This window comes from Fundulus heteroclitus, unplaced genomic scaffold (assembly GCF_011125445.2).
Source record: "Fundulus heteroclitus isolate FHET01 unplaced genomic scaffold, MU-UCD_Fhet_4.1 scaffold_64, whole genome shotgun sequence".
NCBI classification, from domain to species: domain Eukaryota; kingdom Metazoa; phylum Chordata; class Actinopteri; order Cyprinodontiformes; family Fundulidae; genus Fundulus; species Fundulus heteroclitus.
The window spans coordinates 1,263,877-1,287,420 of NW_023397077.1; the positions used below are offsets into that span (position 1 = coordinate 1,263,877).

At 40.5% G+C, this 23,544-nt stretch overlaps 1 protein-coding gene across 2 annotated transcripts in view; it reads right to left on the minus strand.

The window, feature by feature from the left end:
* Nucleotides 1-23,433, minus strand: part of syk (spleen tyrosine kinase) — a 150,345-nt gene extending 126,912 nt beyond the window's left edge. For both annotated transcript variants that reach the window (XM_036133575.1, XM_036133574.1), the window contains exon 1: nucleotides 23,137-23,433. The gene's annotated coding sequence lies outside the window, so the exon portion shown is untranslated. The remainder of the gene's footprint in view (nucleotides 1-23,136) is intronic.
* Between the last annotated feature and the right edge of the window lie 111 nt (nucleotides 23,434-23,544).

Consider the following 23,544-nt stretch of genomic DNA (forward strand, 5'->3'; position numbering starts at 1 on the left):
GTCTGACTTGGGCTATGGAAAAGAAGCACTGGACAGTTGCAGAGTGGTCCAAAGTCCTCTTTTCAGATGAAAGCAAGTTTTGTATGTCATTTGGTAGTCAAGGCGCCAGAGTCTGGAGAAAGGCTGGAGAGGCGCAAAATCCAAGTTGCTTGAAATCCAGTGTGAAGTTCCCACAGTCAACGGTGGTTTGGGGAGCCATGTCAGCTGCTGGTGTTGGTCCACTGTGTTTCATCAAGTCCAGAGTAAATGCAGCTGTGTACCAAGAGATTTTAGAGCACTACATGCTTCCATCTGCTGAAAAGCTCTATGGAGATGATGATTTCATTTTCCAGCATGATCTGGCACCTGCCCACAGTGCCAAAACCACCAGTAACTGGTGTACTGACCATGGCATTACTGTCCTTGATTGGCCTGCCAATTCCCCTGACCTGAACCCCATAGAGAATTTGTGGGGTATTGTGAAGAAGAAGCTGAAAGACACCAGAGCCAACAATGCAAATGAGCTAAAGGCTATTGAAGCATCCTGGGCATCCATAACACCTCAGCAATGCCACAGGCTGATTGCCTCCATGCCACGCCGCATTGATGCAGTAATCTGTGCAAAAGGATTCCCAACCAAGTACTGAGTGCATTAATGGACATTTTCAAATGTTTGATTTGGTTTTGCTGTTATAATTTTTTTTTACTTGGTCTGAAGAAATATTCTAATATTTTGAGATAGGATTTTTGAGTTTTCTTCAGCTGTACGCCATAATCAGCGATATTAAAACAATAATAGGCTTGCAATATTTCAGTTGATTTGTAATGAATCCAGAATGTATGACATATTTGTTTTTTAATTGCATTACAGAAAATAAAGAACTTTATCACAATATTCTAATTTACTGAGACAGTCCTGTATGTGAACACTACAAAGTAATGACCTATTTGAAGAATCTCAGTCAGGCTTCAGAGCTCATCATAGCACTGAAACAGCTCTGGTGAAGGTCACTAATGATATTCTCATGGCCTGAGATAATAGACTTGTGTCTATATTTTTCCTGTTAGATCTCAGTGCTGCATTTAATACAGTTGATAAAAATATTCTCGTTGAAAGACTTGAATTTATTGCAGGGATTAAAGGAAAAGCATTAGGCTGGTTTAAATTTTATCTGTCGGACAGATTCCAGTTTGTTCATGTTAATAATAAATCTTCTTCAAACTCTAGAGTTACTTGTGGAGTACCACAGGGTTCAGTCTATGGCAATTCTCTTTACTATATATATGATTCCGATTGGCAAAATTATCAGACAGCATGGGATTAATTTCCACTGTTATGCTGATGACACTCAGCTATATTTATCCATAAATCCTGATGAATCCAATCAGTTACTTCGACTAAAGCAGTGGTTCTCAAACTTTTTCTGTCATTCCCCACTTTGGACAAGGGGGAATTTCCAAGCCCCACCTGTCCCCATCGCCCCAACACAATGCTAATGAAATATGCAACAATCTTAAAATGTTCCAATTTTATTGAAGTAACAAGTAGTATCTAAATACAAAATATCTACATCAAATAACAGCAAGCTCAAAAATGAAAGAAAATAAAAATGCAGCTGTGTCAAAATTTGTAACAAGCTCAAAGATAGAAAAAATTAAAGTGCCACTCTGCAATTTGTTAATAAAAGAAAAGAAGTGAAATCCATCTGGCAAGACAGGTCTATTTATCCCTGCATTAGTGGCTGCAATGAGTCTGTTTTGCATTGCACAGTTTCTCAAAACGGGGTTGCAGGCTTGATATTGCCACTCTCAAGTCATGCTCAATGTTCAGCTGAGATCTGTATTTTGTTTTCAGTGAAGCAACAGCTGAAATGTGGCAAAGGGAAGAAGAATGCACACAGCTCTCTGCCCGATGAGTGGATACTCCCTCTCCACTCCAAACCAGAATTCACTAAGAGTCTGAGCATTAAACCTGAGCCTCAGGGTGGAGTCAGACGTCATATCAATAAACTGGTCCTCCTCAGCAGACCTAAAATCAGCAGCTGCTGCAGACAGAATAGAAAAAAATAGACTTACTTTATTTTTCATTGCATAATAAACACAAAGAAATCAGTTTCTTTGAACCTCGCCAGAGATTTCCTATCTTGTCTGGACAATTTTGGTTTTGATCAGTTTTCAAATTTTCCAACACACTCTAAAGGTCATACTCTTGACCTAATTTGTTGCTCTGGTCTCACCCCCTCTAACTGTTCAGCTGAGGATCTTCACATATCTGATCATTTCCTCCTTTTATTCAGCATTTCCCCTCGTCTCTTCACAGCAAAGACCCCACGGCTCCTTTCATACCGGAACATTAAGAACATTAACTTGGACACTCTCTCTTCACACATCCTAAGAACTTTAATCCTGGATCCTTCTTCCTCACCGGATGAACTGACATCTCAATACAATAACTGCTTAAATGACATTTTGAACCTCCTTGCCCCAACAAAATCCCAGACTGTCACCTTTTCCCACTCTGCCCCCTGGTTTACCCCTGAACTCCGGACCATGAAGGCTAAGTGCCGTCAACTTGAAAGACTTAAAAAGAAAACCGGTTTAACAATTCACAGCGAAATGTATATAACTCAGATAACTCAGTATAAAGAACTAATCACTAAAACTAAATCCACTTACTATTCCAACCTGATCTGCTCACACGAAGGTCATTCTCGGACTCTGTTTTTGGTGTTTAACAATATTTTCAAATCCCCAGCTTCTCTTCCTCCCCACCTATGCTCAACTGACGCCTGCAATTCGATTATGCAGTTTTTCAATGATAAAATCAAAATAATTCACCAGTGCCTGCCTCCTATCCTGTCACCCCCTTCCCCTATAACCCCTTCACCCTGCCAGCCTTTTTGCAGCTTTCATCTACCAACCCTCTCCGATATTTCTGATTTTATCAACAAATCTAAATCTTCCACCTGCCCACTTGATCCCATTCCGTCTGCCCTGGTCAAATCCTACCTCCACGCTCTTCTCCCCTTCATAACTGCCATCATTCACTCCTCTCTTGGTTCTGGAATTGTTCCATCTCTTTTCAAAACTGCTGTTATCACTCCTATTGTGAAGAAACCTGGACTAGATCCCAACAATTACAATAATCTCAGGCCAATTTCAAATTTACCTTTTATTTCAAAAATATTGGAAAAAACAGTCGCTTCTCAACTTCATTCTCACTTAACTCACAACAACCTTTATGAACAGTTCCAGTCTGGCTTCCGTCCCCGTCATAGCACTGAAACCGCCCTCTTAAAAATAATCAATGATCTTTTAATAGCAGCTGACTCTGGTCTAATTTCCATCCTCATTCTTCTTGATCCAAGTGCAGCCTTCGACACAGTTTCACACTCTACCCTACTCCATCGACTTTATACAATTGGCATCACTCACACTCCCCTAGCCTGGTTTCAATCCTATCTTTCTGGCCGCACTCAGTTTGTTCAGATTAAGTCATATCGTTCCAGCTCCTCTCCAGTTACCACCGGTGTTCCCCAAGGCTCTGTTCTAGGACCCCTACTTTTTATCATCTACATTCTCCCCCTTGGCAATATCTTTAGGAAATTCAACATCAATTTTCACTGTTATGCGGATGACACCCAGCTCTATCTTTCTTGTACACCAAACTCTTCACTCCCACCTCCTTCATTAATCTCCTGCTTAACCGAAATAAAATCCTGGTTCACCTCCAACTTTCTTAAATTGAATAATGACAAGACCGAAATCCTCTTAGTGGGAACAAAATCTACTTTATCCAAAGCTGACAGTTTCTCCCTTTCATTTGACAACTCCATAATTTCCCCCTCACCTCAGGTCAAGAGTCTGGGTGTCATCCTTGATAGCACCTTGTCCTTCTCCTCTCACATTAATAACCTTACCCGCTCCGCTTACTTTCACTTACGCAATATCAATCGCCTTCGCCCCTCTCTCTCCACTAGCTCCACCTGCACTCTTGTTCATAGTCTGGTCACTTCCCACATCGATTACTGTAATTCTCTTCTTTTCGGTCTTCCTCAAAAATCCATTCACAAAATTCAGTCAGTACAAAACTCAGCAGCTCGCATCATTTCTAGAACCCCTTCTTTTCATCACATCACCCCAGTCCTGCAGCAGCTCCACTGGCTACCTGTGAAGTATAGAATTCAGTTCAAAATCCTCCTACTTACTTTTAAAGGTATTCACAATCTCTCCCCTCCATACCTTTCTGATTTACTTCAAATTTCTACTCCCTCCCGCATTCTTAGATCTTCTTCTACCACTCACTTAGTTGTTCCTTCAGCCCGTCTTAAAACCATGGGGAGCAGAGCTTTTTCACCTTCTGCGCCCACACTCTGGAATTCTCTCCCCCCTGACATCTGCAATACCGAGTCTTTACCCATTGGCGCGAAACAGATGTATACAGATGCAGATATATGGGCGCAACAGTGTTGCCAACTCCTCAGTAAGGAAAGTAGCTATTGGCTGTGCTAAAAGCCGCTAGAAGTCGCTGAATGACATAATCACCTAATTTGCATAATCTGCCACATGATGTGATGTGCAAGTTATTGACGCTGTGGGAGAAATAACGTTGTTAGAGAGAGACAAAAAGTGAGTAAAAACACTCAGAATATATAGAGCTACTTTTTTCTGTCCATGTTTATTTATTATTATTATTTTTTATTTTATTTATTTTTTATAAAAAAAAAAAAAAACTGGCGGCCTGTCCAGGGTGTACCCCGCCTCTCGCCCAGTGAACGCTGGAGATAGGGGAGTTTGCATGTTCTCCCTGTGCATGCATGGGTTCTCTCCGGGTACTCCGGCTTCCTCCCACAGTCCAAAAACATGACTGTTAGGTTAATTGGTCTCTCTAAATTGTCCTTAGGTGTGAGTGTGTGCGAGAATGGTTGTTTGTCCTGTTTGTCCCTGTGTTGCCCTGCGACAGACTGGCGGCCTGTCCAGGGTGAACCCCGCCTCTCGCCTAGTGAACGCTGGAGATAGGCACCAGCAACCCGCGACCCCATGAGGGATAAAGCGGATCAGAAAATGGATGGATATTTTTTATTAATGTTTAATTTATTACAATACTAACCCTCCTCCTTTACCCGGGTTTAAGACCGGCAAAATGAACCATAAAGAGACACTATGGCGGAGTTACAATTTTTTTTAAACTTTTTTTTAACGTTTTCTTTTTTCCCTTGTGGTCCACCAAGGAGCCTACAAATCACGGTAAAACATGAACATGTGGCTGTGTGAATCAAACGCCGTTATTTATTCAAGATAAAATATTTCAAATTCAGTTATTTATGATCAACCTGCGCCGTCAATCCCAGCGCATGTGCGCTTTATTTGCAGTCTGGACGCTGAGGGTAAACATGCTGTGGCTCTGACTGCAGCGCTGAGAGGGACTCCTGCGGTAGCGGGAGAACGGGGTTGGGACGGGGGAGGCGCCCCACGGCAGCACCTGCCGCTGGAGGACAAGAGTATGAACGATACGTGCTTTCACGTAAGCGTCTCCAAAAGTCGCTAGATTTGTTACTAGTCGCTTTTTTGAAAAAGAGTCGCTGGAGGGGTCTGAAATATAGCGTCAGTCGCTGAATTGGCAACACTGGGGCGCGAAAGGTTATTCCATTACAAATAATATGCTGACGTCACGTCAATCATTATTCTGGTGAAATTTTTCTCATATCTAATGTTCTTTTAATTAGACTGCATGTAGGCTAGTAATGATTACTTTTTGGGTTTAATTGGTCTAATAAGCGGTAACAGACAGCTATAAGGACAGTTTGCTCTTGCAGGGGGTTGGAAAACATCTGAAGTCTGTTTGTCCTGAAAGCGAGGCGAAGGGAGCACAAGTCCAGAATACGACCAGGACATGACATCCTGTGTGAGCCAAACAGAGGTCAACTGACAAGATAAGGTTGTCTGTTTTTCAACGTTTGTGGAGCTGTTCCCAGAAATAAGACCAATGTCTGCCAAAGGAGGCTGGAAGCACGTGGACCAATGGATGCATGTAGAATCTTAAAGACATGGGACTAAAGACATGTTTTGATGACATCAAAAGCTGGATGACTTTAAATTTCTCGCTTTTAAATTCTGACAAGGCAGATGTTGTAATCTTTGGAGCAGAGTCCTCAAAAATAAACTACATAATCACTTAATCTGGATGGCATTAACTTGGCCTCTGGTAATAAAGTAAAAAATCTTGGTATTATTTTTGACCAAGACATGTCATTTAAATCCCATATTAAACAGGTTTCCAGAGTTTCCTTTTTTCACCTCCAGAATACTGGCAAATTTAGAAACATTCTGTCCAGGAGTGATGCTGAAAAATTAGTCCATGCATTTGTTACTTCAAGGCTGGACTATTGTAATTCTTTACTATCAGGAAGTCCACAAAATGCAGTTTGAAGTCTTCAGCTGATCCAAAATGCTGCAGCAAGAGTTCTGATGAAAATCAACAAGAGGGATCATATTTCTCCAATTTTAGCTTCCCAAAAATAACAACATCAGCTACCATAACTATGCAGACGACACAGGGCTTTACATCACCATGTCACCAGGTGACTATGAACCAGTTCAGGTACTGAGTAAATGCTTAGAAGAAATCAATGCCTGGATGTGCCAACATTTTCTTCTTTTCCAGGATTAAAGGACTAATGACTCAGAAGGATCTGGAAAAACTAATCCATGCGTTTATATTTAGTAGAATTGATTACTGCAATGGTGTTTTCACAGGTCTGCCTAAAAAGTGGATCAGACAGCTGCAGCTGATCCAGAACGCTGCTGCCCGCGTCCTCACTAAGACTAAGAAAGTAGAGCACATCACCCCAGTTCTAAAGTCCTTACACTGGCTCCCTGTATCTCAGAGAATAGACTTTAAAATACTTCTGTTAGTCTCTAAATCACTGAATGGCTTAGCACCTAAATACATCACAGACTTGTTATCAGTGTATCAACCCTCCAGACCACTCAGGTCTTCTGGCTCTAGCCTTCTCTGCATACCTAGAACCAGAACTAAACAAGGAGAAGCAGCATTTAGTTCCTATGCTCCACTTATCTGGAACAAACTTCCAGAAAACTGTAAAAGTGCTGAAAGCCTGAGTTCCTTTAAATCGAGATTAAAAACACATTTGTTTGAAATTGCCTTTGAATGTTCTAGTTAAACTGTTTTACTGTTTTTATTGTTCTTTTTTGTTTCTACATTCTATCCCTACTTGCTTTTATTCCTATATTTTAACCATGTAAAGCACTTTGCATTGTCTCTGTACTGAATTGTGCTATATAAATAAATTAGCCTTGCCTTGCCTTCACTGGCTTCCTGTTAAATCAAGTATAGAATTCAAAATTCTCCTTTTCCCATATAGCGCCCTTAATAATCAAGCTCCATCATATATCAGAGCTCTGATTACCCCGTATGTTCCTAACAGAGCACTTCGCTCTCAGACTGCAGGTCTGCTGCTGGTTCCTAGAGTCTCTAAAAGTAGAATGGGAGGCAGATCCTTTAGCTATCAGGCTCCTCTCCTGTGGAACCAACTCCCAGTTTTGGTCCGTGAGGCAGACACCCCGTCTACTTTTAAGACTAGGCTTAAAACTTTCCTTTTTGAGAAAGTTTATAGATAGAGTGGCTTAGGTTGACCTGAGCTACCTCTATAGTTATGCTGCTATAGAATTAGGCTGCTGGAGGACATCAGGGTCTATTTCTCTTACTCTGCTGAGTTCTTCTACTGTTCTCCAATTTGATTGTTGTCGCTTGATTGTTATTTCATCTTTTACCTTTTTGTTCTCTGCCATTTGTTTTCTTCATAGTAGGTACACCTGGTCTGGCGTTCTGTTAGCTGTGACATCATCACGGGACGACAGATCATCTGCTATTACCATATAAATTAGAAAAGATTCCTGGATCAATGTGTGCTTCTGTGCTTTTTTTGTCTCTCTTGTTGTGTCTCTGCTCGGTCTTCTCTGTCTACCCTCGGTCGAGGCAAATGACCGTTCACACTGAGCCTGGTTCTGCTGGAGGTTTTTCCTTCCCGTTAAACAGGAGTTTTCCTCTCCACTGTCGCTTCATGCTTGCTCAGTATGAGGGATTGCTGCAAAGCCATGGACAATGCAGACGACTGTCCACTGTAACTCTTTCCTCTTTAATGGGGAGTGAATGCTGCTTGTCAAGACTTGATGCAATCTACTGGGTTTCCTTAGATCGGAGACTTTTTGACCAATCTGTATAATCTGATTCAATTTGACTTTGGAAAGTGCCTTGAGATGACATGTATCATAAATTGGCGGTATCTAAATGAAACTGAATCGAATTTAATTGAACTGGATCAAACCCAATTTTCATCATGGGAGAAGAAATGGAGGTGGTTAAGGAATATAAATACCTTGGTTTTCATCTGGACAACAGACTGGACAGGAGACGCAACAGTGAAGCCATCTACAAGAAAGGACAGAGCAGACTGTACCTTTTGAGGAAGCTAAGATCTTTCAAAGTTTGCAGCAAGATGCTCCATATATCTTGTATAACAGGGATTCATGCGAGCTGCCACTAGGGGGTGCGCGAGATGAAACCTGTAATGGCGGTCTGACCGTGTTTTTTCTACGGTGGTCCATAAGGTGCAAAGCCATACAACATTAACAAAAACACTACAACATTAACGAAAACACTACAACATTAACAAAAGCACTACAACATTAACGAAAGCACTACAACATTAACAAAAACATTACAACATTAACGAAAACACTACAACATTAACAAAAGCACTACAACATTAATGAAAGCACTACAACATTAACAAAAACATTACAACATTAAGGAAAACACTACAACATTAACAAAAGCACTACAACATTAATGAAAGCACTACAACATTAATAAAAGCACTACAACATTAAAGAAATTACTACAACATTAACAAAAACATTACAACATTAAGGAAAACACTACAACATTAACAAAAACATTACAACATTAACAAAAACACTACAACATTAACAAAAACATTACAACATTAACAAAAACACTACAACATTAACAAAAGCACTGCAACATTAACGAAAGCACTACAACATTAAAGAAATTACTACAACATTAACAAAAACATTACAACATTAAGGAAAGCACTTGATATACCAAATAATTATTTTTGCTCTTTGACAATATATTATGGTAAAAACTGACCAGTTATATAACTTGTTTCATTTATATTATGGGAAGAACTGGTAGTTCAGCAACATACCTTATTTTGTTTCTCTGAGTTTCTTATATTCCCAGGCTAATCTGCCTGAGTTCACATGAAACTGGAAGCAACATATATGCTCATGCTCTGAGTTTTGCCTGTTATTTTGTTTCTCACATAAAACTAAGAACAACATGTGTTATTTTGTTATAACTTGTTTTAACTTGTGGTGGGAACTTATGACAATGTGTTGTGGGAAAGACTGATTCAATCTCTGTATTCCTTATTTTGCTTATATTTGCACTCTGAGTTCGCGAGGTTATTTTGTTTCACACACTGCTGAGATGCTGGGAACGCTTGTTTGAAAGCTTGTTGCTTTAATGCTTGCTACTTTGCTATATTCTGTGGGGAATATAGAGGGGACATTTATCCTAGTAGAATTGGTGTTTGCAAAGTGCTTGCTGTTTTTGCTGTATTCTTTGGGGAATAATAAAGAGGGCACAATTATTCTAGCAGGATCAGTGTTTGAGTCATTACTTGTGAGTCACCGATCTCTCTCGACCCTGAAATAAAAGTTTCATAAAACAGCACTGCAACATTAACGGAAGCGCTACAACATTAAGGAAAGCACTACCACATTAACAAAATGGAAGAGGTACGTCCCAGTGGGAGACCTAAGAAATCGCTGATTGGACAACAGCTCGTTTTTACTTTTGAACCGGAAGTTATTCTGGCTTTAATGTTTTTTAAAAACATGAATGTTCTCGGTGATCCAAACCATAAGATGCAGTCTAAAACGCTACTTAGTCTGTTTATAAGTTTAGTTTTTATCAATTCTGCTTTTTTAACTACGTGCGCTGTGTTTCTGTGCCTCAACGCTTTAACTGGTCTGCTCCTCTCCCCTCCCTTCCCTCGGACCCAGGGGCTTCTATCAGCGGCCAGCCTTATCACTACGTTTAATGTTTAATTTCAATAATTTCCCCCTGGGATTATTAAAGTATGTCTGATTCTGAATGTCTTTCCACTCCTACCAAAATGTCCCAATTAAAATCAATAGTAGAGTCAGTAGCTGTGTTTCATGCTCTTTTATTTTTTAACGACACTGAACCAGTGGAGCTTCGGTGGGCGTGCTGGCTTGGCTTAAATTCAGGTGCGCAAAATTACGCTACATGTAATTTAGGTGCGCACTTTTAAGGGTAATTTCAATAAACTTGTAACATCAAGGGCTTCAGTTCAAACCCATTATTCCTTCTCTTTCCTCTAAAGGAGCCCTTTACAGTCTTTATTTATGCATTTTCCCCAGTTTATCCCTCGTGCGTTGCGCGCGAGAGTAAAATCCAGCAGCTGGATCATGCGTAAAGACACAGCATGAACCCCTGTATGCTTTAAGGGTTGCAGCTGAAGGGAAAATGTTGGACCTTATTGTCATGGTTTAGTTTTGACTCGGCTTTTGTTTATTATTAGTTTTCAGTTTTTCCTCTCTATTTGGATTCTAGTTATGATTTGACTTTATTTATTGTTAGTTTTTAGTTTTCTCCTCCCCTTCTCACTCAGCCTTCACTTCACTCCCCTTGCAGTCAGTCACACCTGTTGGTAGTTAGTCAATCAATCAGTCAGACTCATTTCACCTGCCAGCTTCCTTATTTAAAGGTATACTATGCAATCGGGGTTGATTTTCCAGCGAGGCTCCCCCCAGAGGGCGAAAGTAAAAGTGCACTGTCATAAAGATGCTCAGCTGTTCTGGTTTCTCCATCAAGCCAGGCGCGGTTGTTATGAGCTTAGCAGACAGGCGAACGCAACGAAAAGTGGAAAAAACGGCAGTACAAACAATGACTAACACAGTGAAGGTATGAACAACAGGGTTTCCCGCAGCGCTATCTTGGTGAGGCGGCCGCCGCCGCCGCCTCACCAGTTTTATTATTATTATTATTATTATTTTTTTTTTTTTTTTATGTTGGCGAGACGCTGACGCCGCCGACTCGCCAAGTCACAGCTGCCGCTGCCTCGCCGCGGCCGCCGCGGTAGTGTCTCGCCAACATAAAAAAAAAAATAATAATAATAATAATAAAACTCGATATGCTTGCATGTTTATTTGACGTTAACACGCGGTTCTTTGTTGCTTTCGCGCGTGCATATAGTGAATGGCAGGGCAAAAACACATGGAGTTCTCGCCGTAAAGCAAGACCAACTCTCGCGGTCTTGCACCAGACTTCTGAGCCTGTGTGTGCGGGCCGAGGGCTCCTGCACAGACCACCAGGGCGGCCGAGAAAACCTTAGTTTGACCTGAAATGACTCATTTAATTATCCAAAACGGTATGGAACACATTAATTAACTGAAAAATGCTGCATAGTATGCCTTTAAGCCTCCCTTTGTTTCACTCCAGTACCGGTCCGTCATCGTTCTACACCTTCCCCATGCCTGTCAACCTGTGTACCTTAGGAACCCTGCCACTTCTGCTTCTCTTTTAAGGTTAGTCCTGCTGCCCTGCTGCCTTGTCTCTAAGAAGCTGTGGACACTGCTGCCTGTCTCTGTGAAGCTGTGGACACTGCTGCCTTGTCTCTGAGAAACTGTGGACACTGCTGCATTGTTTCTGAGAAGCTGTGGACACTGCTGCCTTGTCTCTGAGAAGCTGTGGACACTGCTGCCTTGTCTCTGAGAAGCTGTGGACACTGCTGCCTGTCTCTGAGAAGCTGTGGACACTGCTGCCTTGTCTCTGAGAAGCTGTGGACACTGCTGCCTTGTCTCTGAGAAGCTGTGGACACTGCTGCATTGTTTCTGAGAAGCTGTGGACACTGCTGCATTGTCTCTGAGAAACTGTGGACACTGCTGCCTTGTCTCTGAGAAGCTGTGGACACTGCTGCCTGTCTCTGATAAGCTGTGGACACTGCTGCCTTGTCTCTGAGAAACTGTGGACACTGCTGCATTGTTTCTGAGAAACTGTGGACACTACTGCCTGTTTCCGAGAAACTGTGGACACTGCTGCCTTGTCTCTAAGAAGCTGTGGACATTGCTGCCTGCCTCTGACAAGCTGTGGACACTGCTGCCTTGTCTCCGAGAAGCTGTGGACACTACTGCCTTGTCTCTGAGAAGCTGTGGACACTGCTGCCTGTCTCTGAGAAGCTGTGGACACTGCTGCCTGTCTCTGATAAGCTGTGGACACTGCTGCCTGTCTCTGATAAGCTGTGGACACTACTGCCTGTCTCTGTGAAGCTGTGGACACTGCTGCATTGTTTCTGAGAAGCTGTGGACACTGCTGCCTGTCTCTGAGAAGCTGTGGACACTGCTGCCTTGTCTCTGAGAAGCTGTGGACACTGCTGCCTGTCTCTGAGAAGCTGTGGACACTGCTGCCTGTCTCTGAGAAGCTGTGGACACTGCTGCCTGTCTCTGATAAGCTGTGGACACTACTGCATTGTCTCTGAGAAGCTGTGGACACTACTGCCTGTTTCCGAGAAACTGTGGACACAACTGCCTTGTCTCTGAGAAGCTGTGGACACTGCTGCCTGTCTCTGATAAGCTGTGGACACTGCTGCCTTGTCTCTGAGAAACTGTGGACACTGCTGCCTGTCTCTGAGAAGCTGTGGACACTGCTGCCTGTCTCTGATAAGCTGTGGACACTGCTGCCTTGTCTCTAAGAAGCTGTGGACACTGCTGCCTGCCTCTGACAAGCTGTGGACACTGCTGCCTGTCTCTGAGAAGCTGTGGACACTGCTGCCTGTCTCTGAGAAGCTGTGGACACTGCTGCCTTGTCTCTGAGAAGCTGTGGACACTGCTGCCTGTCTCTGTGAAGCTGTGGACACTGCTGCATTGTTTCTGAGAAGCTGTGGACACTGCTGCCTTGTCTCTGAGAAACTGTGGACACTGCTGCATTGTTTCTGAGAAGCTGTGGACACTGCTGCCTTGTCTCTGAGAAGCTGTGGACACTGCTGCCTTGTCTCTGAGAAGCTGTGGACACTGCTGCCTTGTCTCTGAGAAGCTGTGGACACTGCTGCCTTGTCTCTGAGAAGCTGTGGACACTGCTGCCTGTCTCTGAGAAGCTGTGGACACTGCTGCCTTGTCTCTGAGAAGCTGTGGACACTGCTGCCTTGTCTCTGAGAAGCTGTGGACACTGCTGCATTGTTTCTGAGAAACTGTGGACACTGCTGCCTTGTCTCTGAGAAGCTGTGGACACTGCTGCCTGTCTCTGATAAGCTGTGGACACTGCTGCCTTGTCTCTGAGAAACTGTGGACACTGCTGCATTGTTTCTGAGAAACTGTGGACACTACTGCCTGTTTCCGAGAAACTGTGGACACTGCTGCCTTGTCTCTAAGAAGCTGTGGACATTGCTGCCTGCCTCTGACAAGCTGTGGACACTGCTGCCTTGTCTCCGAGAAGCTGTGGACACTACTGCCTTGTCTCTGAGAAGCTGTGGACACTGCTGCCTGTCTCTGAGAAGCTGTGGACACTGCTGCCTGTCTCTGATAAGCTGTGGACACTGCTGCCTGTCTCTGATAAGCTGTGGACACTGCTGCATTGTTTCTGAGAAGCTGTGGACACTGCTGCCTGTCTCTGAGAAGCTGTGGACACTGCTGCCTTGTCTCTGAGAAGCTGTGGACACTGCTGCCTGTCTCTGAGAAGCTGTGGACACTGCTGCCTGTCTCTGAGAAGCTGTGGACACTGCTGCCTGTCTCTGATAAGCTGTGGACACTGCTGCCTTGTCTCTAAGAAGCTGTGGACACTGCTGCCTTGTCTCTAAGAAGCTGTGGACACTGCTGCCTTGTCTCTGAGAAACTGTGGACACTGCTGCCTGTCTCTGAGAAGCTGTGGACACTGCTGCCTGTCTCTGATAAGCTGTGGACACTGCTGCCTTGTCTCTAAGAAGCTGTGGACACTGCTGCCTGCCTCTGACAAGCTGTGGACACTGCTGCCTGTCTCTGAGAAGCTGTGGACACTGCTGCCTGTCTCTGAGAAGCTGTGGACACTGCTGCCTTGTCTCTGAGAAGCTGTGGACACTGCTGCCTGTCTCTGAGAAGCTGTGGACACTGCTGCCTGTCTCTGAGAAGCTGTGGACACTGCTGCCTTGTCTCTGAGAAGCTGTGGACACTGCTGCCTGTCTCTAGCTCCATGAACTTATGCTCCGGGCCATCAGCTCCTGCCATCATCTTCACCCTGGTTCCCGTGCAGTCCTACCTCGCTGGTTACATTACCCTCCATCACATCCAACCTTTCAATAAAGACTCAACTTTAGTCCTGTGTGTGTGGTTCTGGTTTAATCCGTACACAAATTCTGACACTTATAGGCTTGATCAAACTCTGCCTCATTCACAAATGAGACCAACATGGATAGATTAATGATAAACTGTAGTTTCATTATGAACTACAATAACATAAAAAAGAAAAAAAGTTTGCTTGCAGTTACAACAACACAACCATCATAACAAAAATTGTGGAAATAAAATTATTGTGTCTACCTCCGCCTACATTTTATTTATTTATTAAATTTGCAGTTTTTGATTTTAATTTTTTACAGATAAAATGTATTCATATCAAAAATCTATTTATTTTTAAATAGATTAAAGCCAGAATAACTTCCGGTTCAAAAGTAAGAATTAACTGTAGTCCAATCAGCGATTTCTTAGGTTTACCACTGGGATGTACCATTTCCGTTTTGTTAATGTTGTAGCGCTTTCGTTAATGTTGTAATGTTTTTGTTAATGTTGTAGTGCTTTCGTTCATAGACATTATATACGTAGACGCGTCGTTGGGCGGGTTCTGCCTATGCTGCGATGCGTCAGAGCGTCCGCCATCTTAAATGTGGCAAATCTGCAGTTACTCAGTCACTTAAACAGTATCAGAGGGACTTTAATCTCAGCGTATACTTTGTATTCAGAATATTTTTATTTTGGTAATATTACAAGTTTATTTTCGTATCCCTTTAGCTTCATTCTCCTGAATTTATTCTCGTAAAGAATAAAAATAATCAAAATAATCTAACCTGTTCCTATTACTCCAGGAGTGAAATAATTCTGCAAACTGTGACTATTCTGGAAATGTTCCCTCTTAATTCTCATAATATGAAGTTTTTCTCATAACATTAACACTTTTGTGTTTTTTTTTGTTTGTTTGTTTGTTTTGTTTTTTACTTTATTGTCCTAGGTCTTTTTTTCTCATATTAGTAATTTTACCTCTAATACTACCCCAAAAAGTCTGTTCCTAAAGTTTCACATGTGACATGGTTTTATGAAATAATGAAGACCACATTGTTTAGATTTATATATAATCACACAGCTATTTATTTGGCTTATTTATAATACCTGAAAATCTATATATGCACATCTATGTTTAAATACAATAGTCTGTACTGTATGCAAGCTAAAAACCTTGAAAGCACAGCTTTTTTCTAGTGTTGCCACTCTGCAGCTTTAGTGTGTCCAGTTTTGCAACATGGTGCAGCCTTAATTTATAGAAGGCAGATACAAGTAGTGAAATCAGCCAGAATACATTTCCATGCAGCACAGGGATGAGGCATCTTTTCTGATTCACGTTCACAATAACAGAACTCAACTTTTTTCTGCCACATACAATATGGCGGTGACGTTGACGTGCGAACCTGCGCCCTATGACGCGTCTACGTATATGATGTCTATGCTTTCGTTAATGTTCTAGTGCTTTGCACCTCAGGGCCACCGTATTTTCCCCACACCATAAAGCTTGATAGATAAAGCTTTATGATAAAGTGTGGGGAAAAATGACACAGACAAGCTGTGTCTCAATTCGCAGGCTGCGTCCTTCGAAGGACCCAGCCTAGACAGCCTTAGGAGGACCCAGCCATCGGAGGATGCTCCGGAGGATCCTCAACAGTTGGTAAATGGGACGGTCTAGCCTTTGGAGCACTTCCTGGTTGCGACACAACGTCCCCAAGCCTGGGAAAAGGAGTGCCAGACGACAAAAAAATAGATATGGAAATTTTTATTTTATTTTTTTTATTTACTTGTTATTGGAGGAGGTTTAGACGGCTTTAGCGGCAGTAAAACCGGCGACGAATTTTTCTCAGGCTGGGAGAGCGCAGTGGAGAGGTAACATTTACCTGATATTATTTTCACCCAGGGGCCTGCTAATGATCATAATATACCAGTTATTAAACAAACGCTTGTCAGCAGATTGACAAATATGTTTAGATATAAAATGTTATATTTATTTGTAAGACTTGATATGAGCTTAGGTTTGTAACTTTAGTAATTTGAATTGAATAGTTAAATGTGTACAAACCCTGTAAATAACTGACTTAAATCACTACTTACACTATCACTAAAAAAGCGTGCAAAGCACCTCGGAAAATCTTATGGCAGGTAAGGCCACTAAGGATGGTAGCGGTGCATCCTCAGAATTCGGGGAAAAGGAGGACTTATTCGAAGGCTGCATTTTAAGCATCCTCAGAATTTTTGCCAAATGGGACAGCCTCCGCGCATCGTTGTGACGTCACTGGCCTTAAAATGCGTCCTTTGAAGGACGCAGCCTGCGGGAGCCGAGCAAGATGGCGGCGTAAGTGGTTGATTTTTTTCAAGCTCTCCCGAGATTGTTTGGATAAGGAGCTGTTATTACTGTTTTAACGCAGGGAAACATTTATTCTGAAACCTTCATTAAATAGTGTGCTTAAAGTTGCTTAAAAAAGAAGTCCTGAAAACTTCAAAGAATGGCTGCAAGTGGTAAGCGCAAATCCGTCAGCACAGAAAATACACCAACAAAGATGTCAAATCTCTTCTTATTGCAAGACTTTTTCCAAGAAATTCATCAATCAAAATGTTCTGATGAAACTCTCACACAATATAATAACTCTCTGAATAAAATGCAACAAATTAGCAAAAATAATAAAGAACAATGTGATTCCTTGATTACGCTTGAAGACATCCAAAAATCCATCAATAAATTAAAATTAAACTAGAAAAAGCTGTTCCTGCGTAACAGCGAGTGAGAATGCTAATCTGCAGAATGATTGAGCAGAAGATGCAGAAAACATTGAAATCAGATTTGAAGAATTTGAAAAAATGTAAAAATTTGAAGGAATTTGAAGAAATTGAAAAAGTTTGAAGAATTGAAAGAAATAGAAAAATTTGAAGGAATTTGAAAAAAATGAATTTGAAAAATTTTTAAAAATTTGAAGAATTTGAAAAATTTGAAGGAATTTGAAAAATTTGAATTTTAAAAATTTGAAGAATTTTAAAAAATTTGAAAATTTGAAGAAATTTGAAAAAATTGAAGAAATTTGCAGAAATTTGTAAAATTTGAAAAAATTGAAGAATTTGAAAAATTTGAAAAATTTTGAAAAATGTGAAAGATTTGAAGGAATTTGAAAAATTTGAAAATTTTGAAGAAATTTGAAAAATTAGAAGAAATTTGAAGAATTTGAAGAAATTTGAAAAATTTGAAGAATTTGAAAATTTTGATGTAGGCCAAATTTCTTGTGGAGCTTTCTCTCTAAAGGAAGTACAGACTCTGTGAAGCAGAAGTTTGTACGAGCTTCCTAGAGCTACTTCCGGTTAGCAACATGCTAACAGTTAGCCGCTAACAAGGTTGTGTTCAGTATCACCGGGTGATTGTAGTCTGTCAGTTTGATCCAAATCCTGTACTGGGAAGTGCTTCAAAAAGGGGTGCCAATACTTAATGTCACCAAACGTGACCAAAATTCATGGGTCAGATCCGCCTCCTTTAGCAACTAAGCCTCACCACATCTGGGCCCAGAACTCAACATTTGACCAAAATGGTGTGTAGTGCCATTTCCCACAGGTGGGTGGTGCTGTAATGGCCAATTGGGTTGTGTCTGGGCATCATGCCAGGTCCTGTTGGAAGCAAAGGCCCAATAGGAAAGCATGTGAAATCCTAAATGGGAAAGAAAAGTGACACATGGCTGAAAGTCACTTGAAAATTTTAAAATGTCAAGAGGAAGTGACTGTGCGAATTTCAGGTTCCTACATTAATCACAGCCACTGCAGTGGATGTTGAAAGTTGCCATTCTGTCCGAATGGAGCCTCTCCCTCTGGCCCTCAGAGTTCCGTCGTCATGGAAACTCACTGACACGTGCAGCGGGCCAGTCTACCGAAGTGCAGAGACTATGCTCAGACTCTGCCTCACTGGGTTATAATGGAGAACTTTGCGCACAACACTTTATATCTCCTGATCCGTAAATGGTATAGATGTAATTTTTTCAGCGTTTATTTCATAACGGATAGGAGAACAAGAAAAACTATCGGTTTTTGCTAGAAATATTTTAATTTAGGCGTAAAAAATTATGATGTAAAGGGGATTTTTATGAAATTTCAGAAATCCTCTAAAAACGATCCCAACAAATCGCTCTAGCTGAAAAAGTATAAGAGATATCAAAATAATTATTTCACTGTGAGTATCAGCAGGCTTTTGAGGACTATGGAGCTAATTTTTATGTTTGTACAAAAATCGGTGTAGGCACAGCGACGATGTAAAAAAGTGGATGATGTGGGAAAATGCAACTCCAAAGCGTTTTTAGGATTTTACACATTCGCTACTCCCGAACAAATTGTTCCTGCGGAAAAACCGTAACAGTTATCCACAAAATTCCTTTTTTGTGAGTGCCAGAAGGGTTGGGACATTCATGTGTGAAAGTCTCATGCCAGTACATGAAACGGTTTAGGAGTAGCAACGATGCGAAAACATGTGATGTTTACGATTTTCAGACGTCATTTTTGAAAACCGCTCCATAGGAAATGAATGGGGGAGGTTTCGGGTTAGTGTCGCTCTGAGGTGATTTGCGAAAAATCTATAAATCCCACACCAATGATGGTTACATTTTCCGAATCCAGACAAAAATTCCTACGTTTTGATGTATAATTTATGTGGATAGGGTGAAAATTGAGGGAGTGAGAAGAAGTTGTTCGGAGAAGAAGAATTTGTTGAATTTCTAGAGTGCGCACTCTAAAAGACGCTCCTTGACGACCATAGCAACGCATGTTATTTGCAGAATTTCTTGAAAAGCCAAAATTATTTTAAAGACGTACTATACGAAAATGGTGAAAGATATGAAAAAGCTGAAACATACCATTATAGCGAAAAGATATTACTACATTTGAAAAAGTTGAATGACGTTTATAGCTGAAAGTAGGCTGAAGCAGTAAGATGTCAAAAAGTTGAAATATTTGAAGAATTTGAAGGATTTTCCATTCATTTTCAATGAGAGCAAAAAACGCAAAAAAAGTTAAATATTTAAAATATTATAAAAGTTATAATTACAAAAAGACATAGCAGTAATGTCGTGAACGAGCTGAACGTTTTGATACGAAAATTGTTTAAATCGGTTGAAGTATGCAGGAGTAGTTAGATGCTGAAAAACGTACGGAATAATAATCAAGACCTGAAGGAACTTAATAAGTGAGAATGCTGTATAGCATTCTCACTGATAAATCACTGGGGACTGATTAGCCTCGTGAGACCATCCTGATCTCGCGAGCTTTCAAGGTTTCACTCGCAGATCAGTCTGGCTACTTTCCGTTAAAGAAAATTTGGAGCAGTTCACCAAACGAACGTCCAATCAGCGTTGGCTTTGAGGCGGGTTGAGGTGTGACGCAAGGAGACGCGCGACAGGTCAGTCTAAAGAACATGGCGGCTTCAGCCGGTGAAACTAGCATTAGCGTGGCTATCGAGCAAGTTTTATCGGAATTACAGAGTATTTATTTGCTGAGCTAACAAGCCTTTACCTGCAGCAGCAAGAGTAGTTTGGCTTGTGGTTGTGTTTTCGTCGTCGCTCGTAACAGAGCGACGACGAAGTATGTTGACGAGTATGTCATGTGCTTCGTTGATTTGATTGGTTTATTTGGCCCGTCTATCACCAACATAGGCCAATCAGCTAACCAGTATTTTCGCCCCTTCCTAAAATTACTTCAACGGAAGGTTACCAGATGGATATGCGGAGCAAATCCATCTGGCGGAGTCAGGTAAGGGATTGATGGCCTTATTTTATAGAAAGTTTTCAGAACATCTATCGCCATTTTTACATCAAGTTTATCTTGAAAGTTTGAATTCTGGATCACTCCCACCAACAATGACCCAAGGTCTGATTACACTGATCCCTAAACCACAAAAAGACAAAAAGACTTCTGGATAACTGGCGACCAATTACATTACTACAAAATGACTATAAAATTATTGCAGGCTGTATTGCTTCAAAAATTAATAATACTCTTGAAGAAGTGGTTGATGAAACTCAGTCTGGATTCATACCAGGTAGACATATAACTAATAATATCAGACTTATATTGGATCTGCTAGATTATTCAGATTTAATAGAGGGGGATGGTCTCATATTATTTCTAGATTTCTTTAAAGCCTTTGACACAGTTAAACATACATTTTTGTTTAAAGCATTAGAAGTATTCGGATACAGACAAGTCTTAATTAAAAGTTGTCAAATGTTATACAGGAATTGTAATGCATATGTAAAATTGTCACATGGCTGCTCCAAAAGATTTTATTTGAAAAGAGGTCTTAGACAAGGGTGTCCAGTCTCCCCATATCTATTTATTCTGGCCATGCAAATCCTTTCATTTACAATCAAGGAAAAAATTACAGGGATTAATGTTGCACACAGAAATATCATGATTTCCCAGCTTGCGGATGACACTGCACTTTTTTTAAAGAATAAATGTGAAATAAAAAACTGAAAAAACTATTGAAATCATCAACACCTTCTCCAAAGCTTCTGGTTTGACTCTAAATCTAAGCAAATGTGAAATACTTTCCATTAAATCTGATTTAAAAGGCACATTCCTCAACCCTCCTATAAAAGACAAAGTTAAATATCTTGGAATCACAATAATTAAAGATCAAAATATAAGATCAATTGAAAATTTTAACCCCATAATTAAAATAGTTGAACAAAGATTTAATCTATGGCTCCAGAGAGATCTTTCTCTTTTAGGTCGCTCATTATTAGTCAAAGCTGATGGTTTATCTAGACTTGTTTATCCAGCCCTTGCTCTTGATGTTCCCAAACAGATCAGTACCAACATTAATAAAATAAACTTTAACTTTATATGGAAAAAGAAATACCATCTCATCAAGAAAAATATTCTAATGAACAAAGTTGAAAAAGGAGGAATTGAAGCCCTTGACTTCACATCTTTAAACAATTAATTCAAAATTAAATATTTGAAAATTTTCTAAAAAAACCCAACATCTATATGGAATGCTATTCCCATTTACAACTTTGACAAAATTGGAGGATTACCCTTTCTTCTCAGATGCAATTACAGTATACCCAAAATACCCTTAAAATTATCTACATTTCATAAACAAATGCTGTTAAGCTGGTCACTTTTGTACAAACACAACTTTTCTCCTCATAAATATTATATCTGGAATAATGAAGACATTAAATACAAAAATTAGACAATCTTTTACAGAAAATGGTATGATATTACTTGTAAGCCAATTACTAAATCCAAATGGTCATTTATTGTCTTATTCTGACTTTATGTTACTTTTCCAATTTCCTGTTACCCCTAAAGAATATGCTGTTGTGTTTGACGCAATCCCCAGTGGATCATTAAAGCTTTTATCATCTTTCCCTACACATCAAATTCACTCAATTCCAAATTTTGATCCAAACTCCATTTATATTGATTACGATTGTCCTTTTATAAGTAAGAAAACAACCAACAAAAGATTAAGAAATATTATATTACAAGATGTTGTTTTTTCACCAGCTTGTGTATTTTATTGGTCTAACACTTTTGAAAATATAAATTGGAAGTGGACTTGGTTGCTCCTTAAAAAATACTTAATAAACAACAAAGTAAGAGAAATTTCTTATAAAATTATTCATAATGTTTATCCTGTTACTGCATTTTTGATAAAAAGATATAAATGGGATTTGGACCCAATGTGTACTTTTTGTAAAAATAATGAAGAAAAGCTTATTCATCTTTTTTGGGATTGTAATTATACAAAAATATTTTGGAGAGATATGTCACTTTTTTTTCATAAAAGAAATCTCAATATTACTTTAACAAATAAGGATGTTTTGTTTGGGATGGAGAAATGTCAACTTGTCAAAACAGAATCCTTATATGTTGTTAATTTTTTATTTATTTATGGTAAATATCATACACACACCTCCAAATATTTACAACAAAAACCTAATTTCCAGATTTTATTATCTTCTATTAATATCTATATAGAATCCTTAAAATTCAGTTCAAATGCTAAAGCCATTCAAATCATAACTGCCCTTAAAGAATTGCAACCCTCGAGTACAGACTTGATTTTGACACTGTAAGATAATTGCTCTGTTCTGTAAAGCCCTTTGATATTGTATCGGTTTGTAATTACTATTGTTCTATATTGTTCTTGTATGTTCTTTTTTGCAATAATAAAAAAAAGGACGCAGCATCAGAATTGAGACACAGCTACAGTGTGTGTGTGTCACACAGCGATCACTGAGATTAGACTTGGCCAAAGTCTAATCTCAGTGGTTTAGAGAATGGAAGACTAATTTGACCCTTTTCCTTGTTTTCTATAGTACTTTTTTTACTAGCTGAGAGAAAGCAGACTGCAGATATAGTATCAGGGCGTTTACAGTGTGAAGCTATTAATCAGTTCTTTCTGTGGCTTTAAGCCTACCCACCGTCTGCTCTGCAGAAGGACTTCTTACTACTAAAACCACCTCCCATCAGCATAAGCAATTTTCCTTCCACAACACACGGACGCTTGTCCGTGTGTTGCTTAAACCTGCGCTTAGCCAAAAAGGCCGAGAAGCATCTGGCTGACTACGTAATTCATGCCCGCCTTTCACGTCTAAATGAGCCGCAGTGAGTCATAACGGCAGCGCCAGATCAATTGCTGTTAGTATTCAAGAATAATAATAAAAAAAAAACCAGATGAGCCTGGTTTGTGTTGTACAACAGCCTGCATCAATGTTACATCATTGCTACAAATATGTGAAACGCCGCACGAACCTGTGATAGCGACGATCCCGGTCAAGACGTAGTTTTCAGCTGCAGCGGAAGCTGCACGGATCCGGGAGTCCAAGCCGGAGCGCTGCCTGCAGATTGAAACTACAAACCTCATTTGGTTTTGCTTGCGTTAGGAATTCGTCAAATGCAAAGTATGCTTAAATCGGGGTGGCTGTGGCTCTGTTGGGGGAGGTCTGCCAAAGATTAGAGCAGACGGATGCATTCCCCTTATGAAGCAGATCGCTGACTGCACAGTTTGGGGTATTTTTCTGGCACAGCGGAGTGAAACAGGGAAAGCGCACCTCTGTGATCTGATGAATTAACAGGCCAGACTGACAGCAACACGCTGCACAGAAAACGCGACCAAACTCCTACATGTTTGTGTTTTTGTGCATTCATCTAGTTCATTTC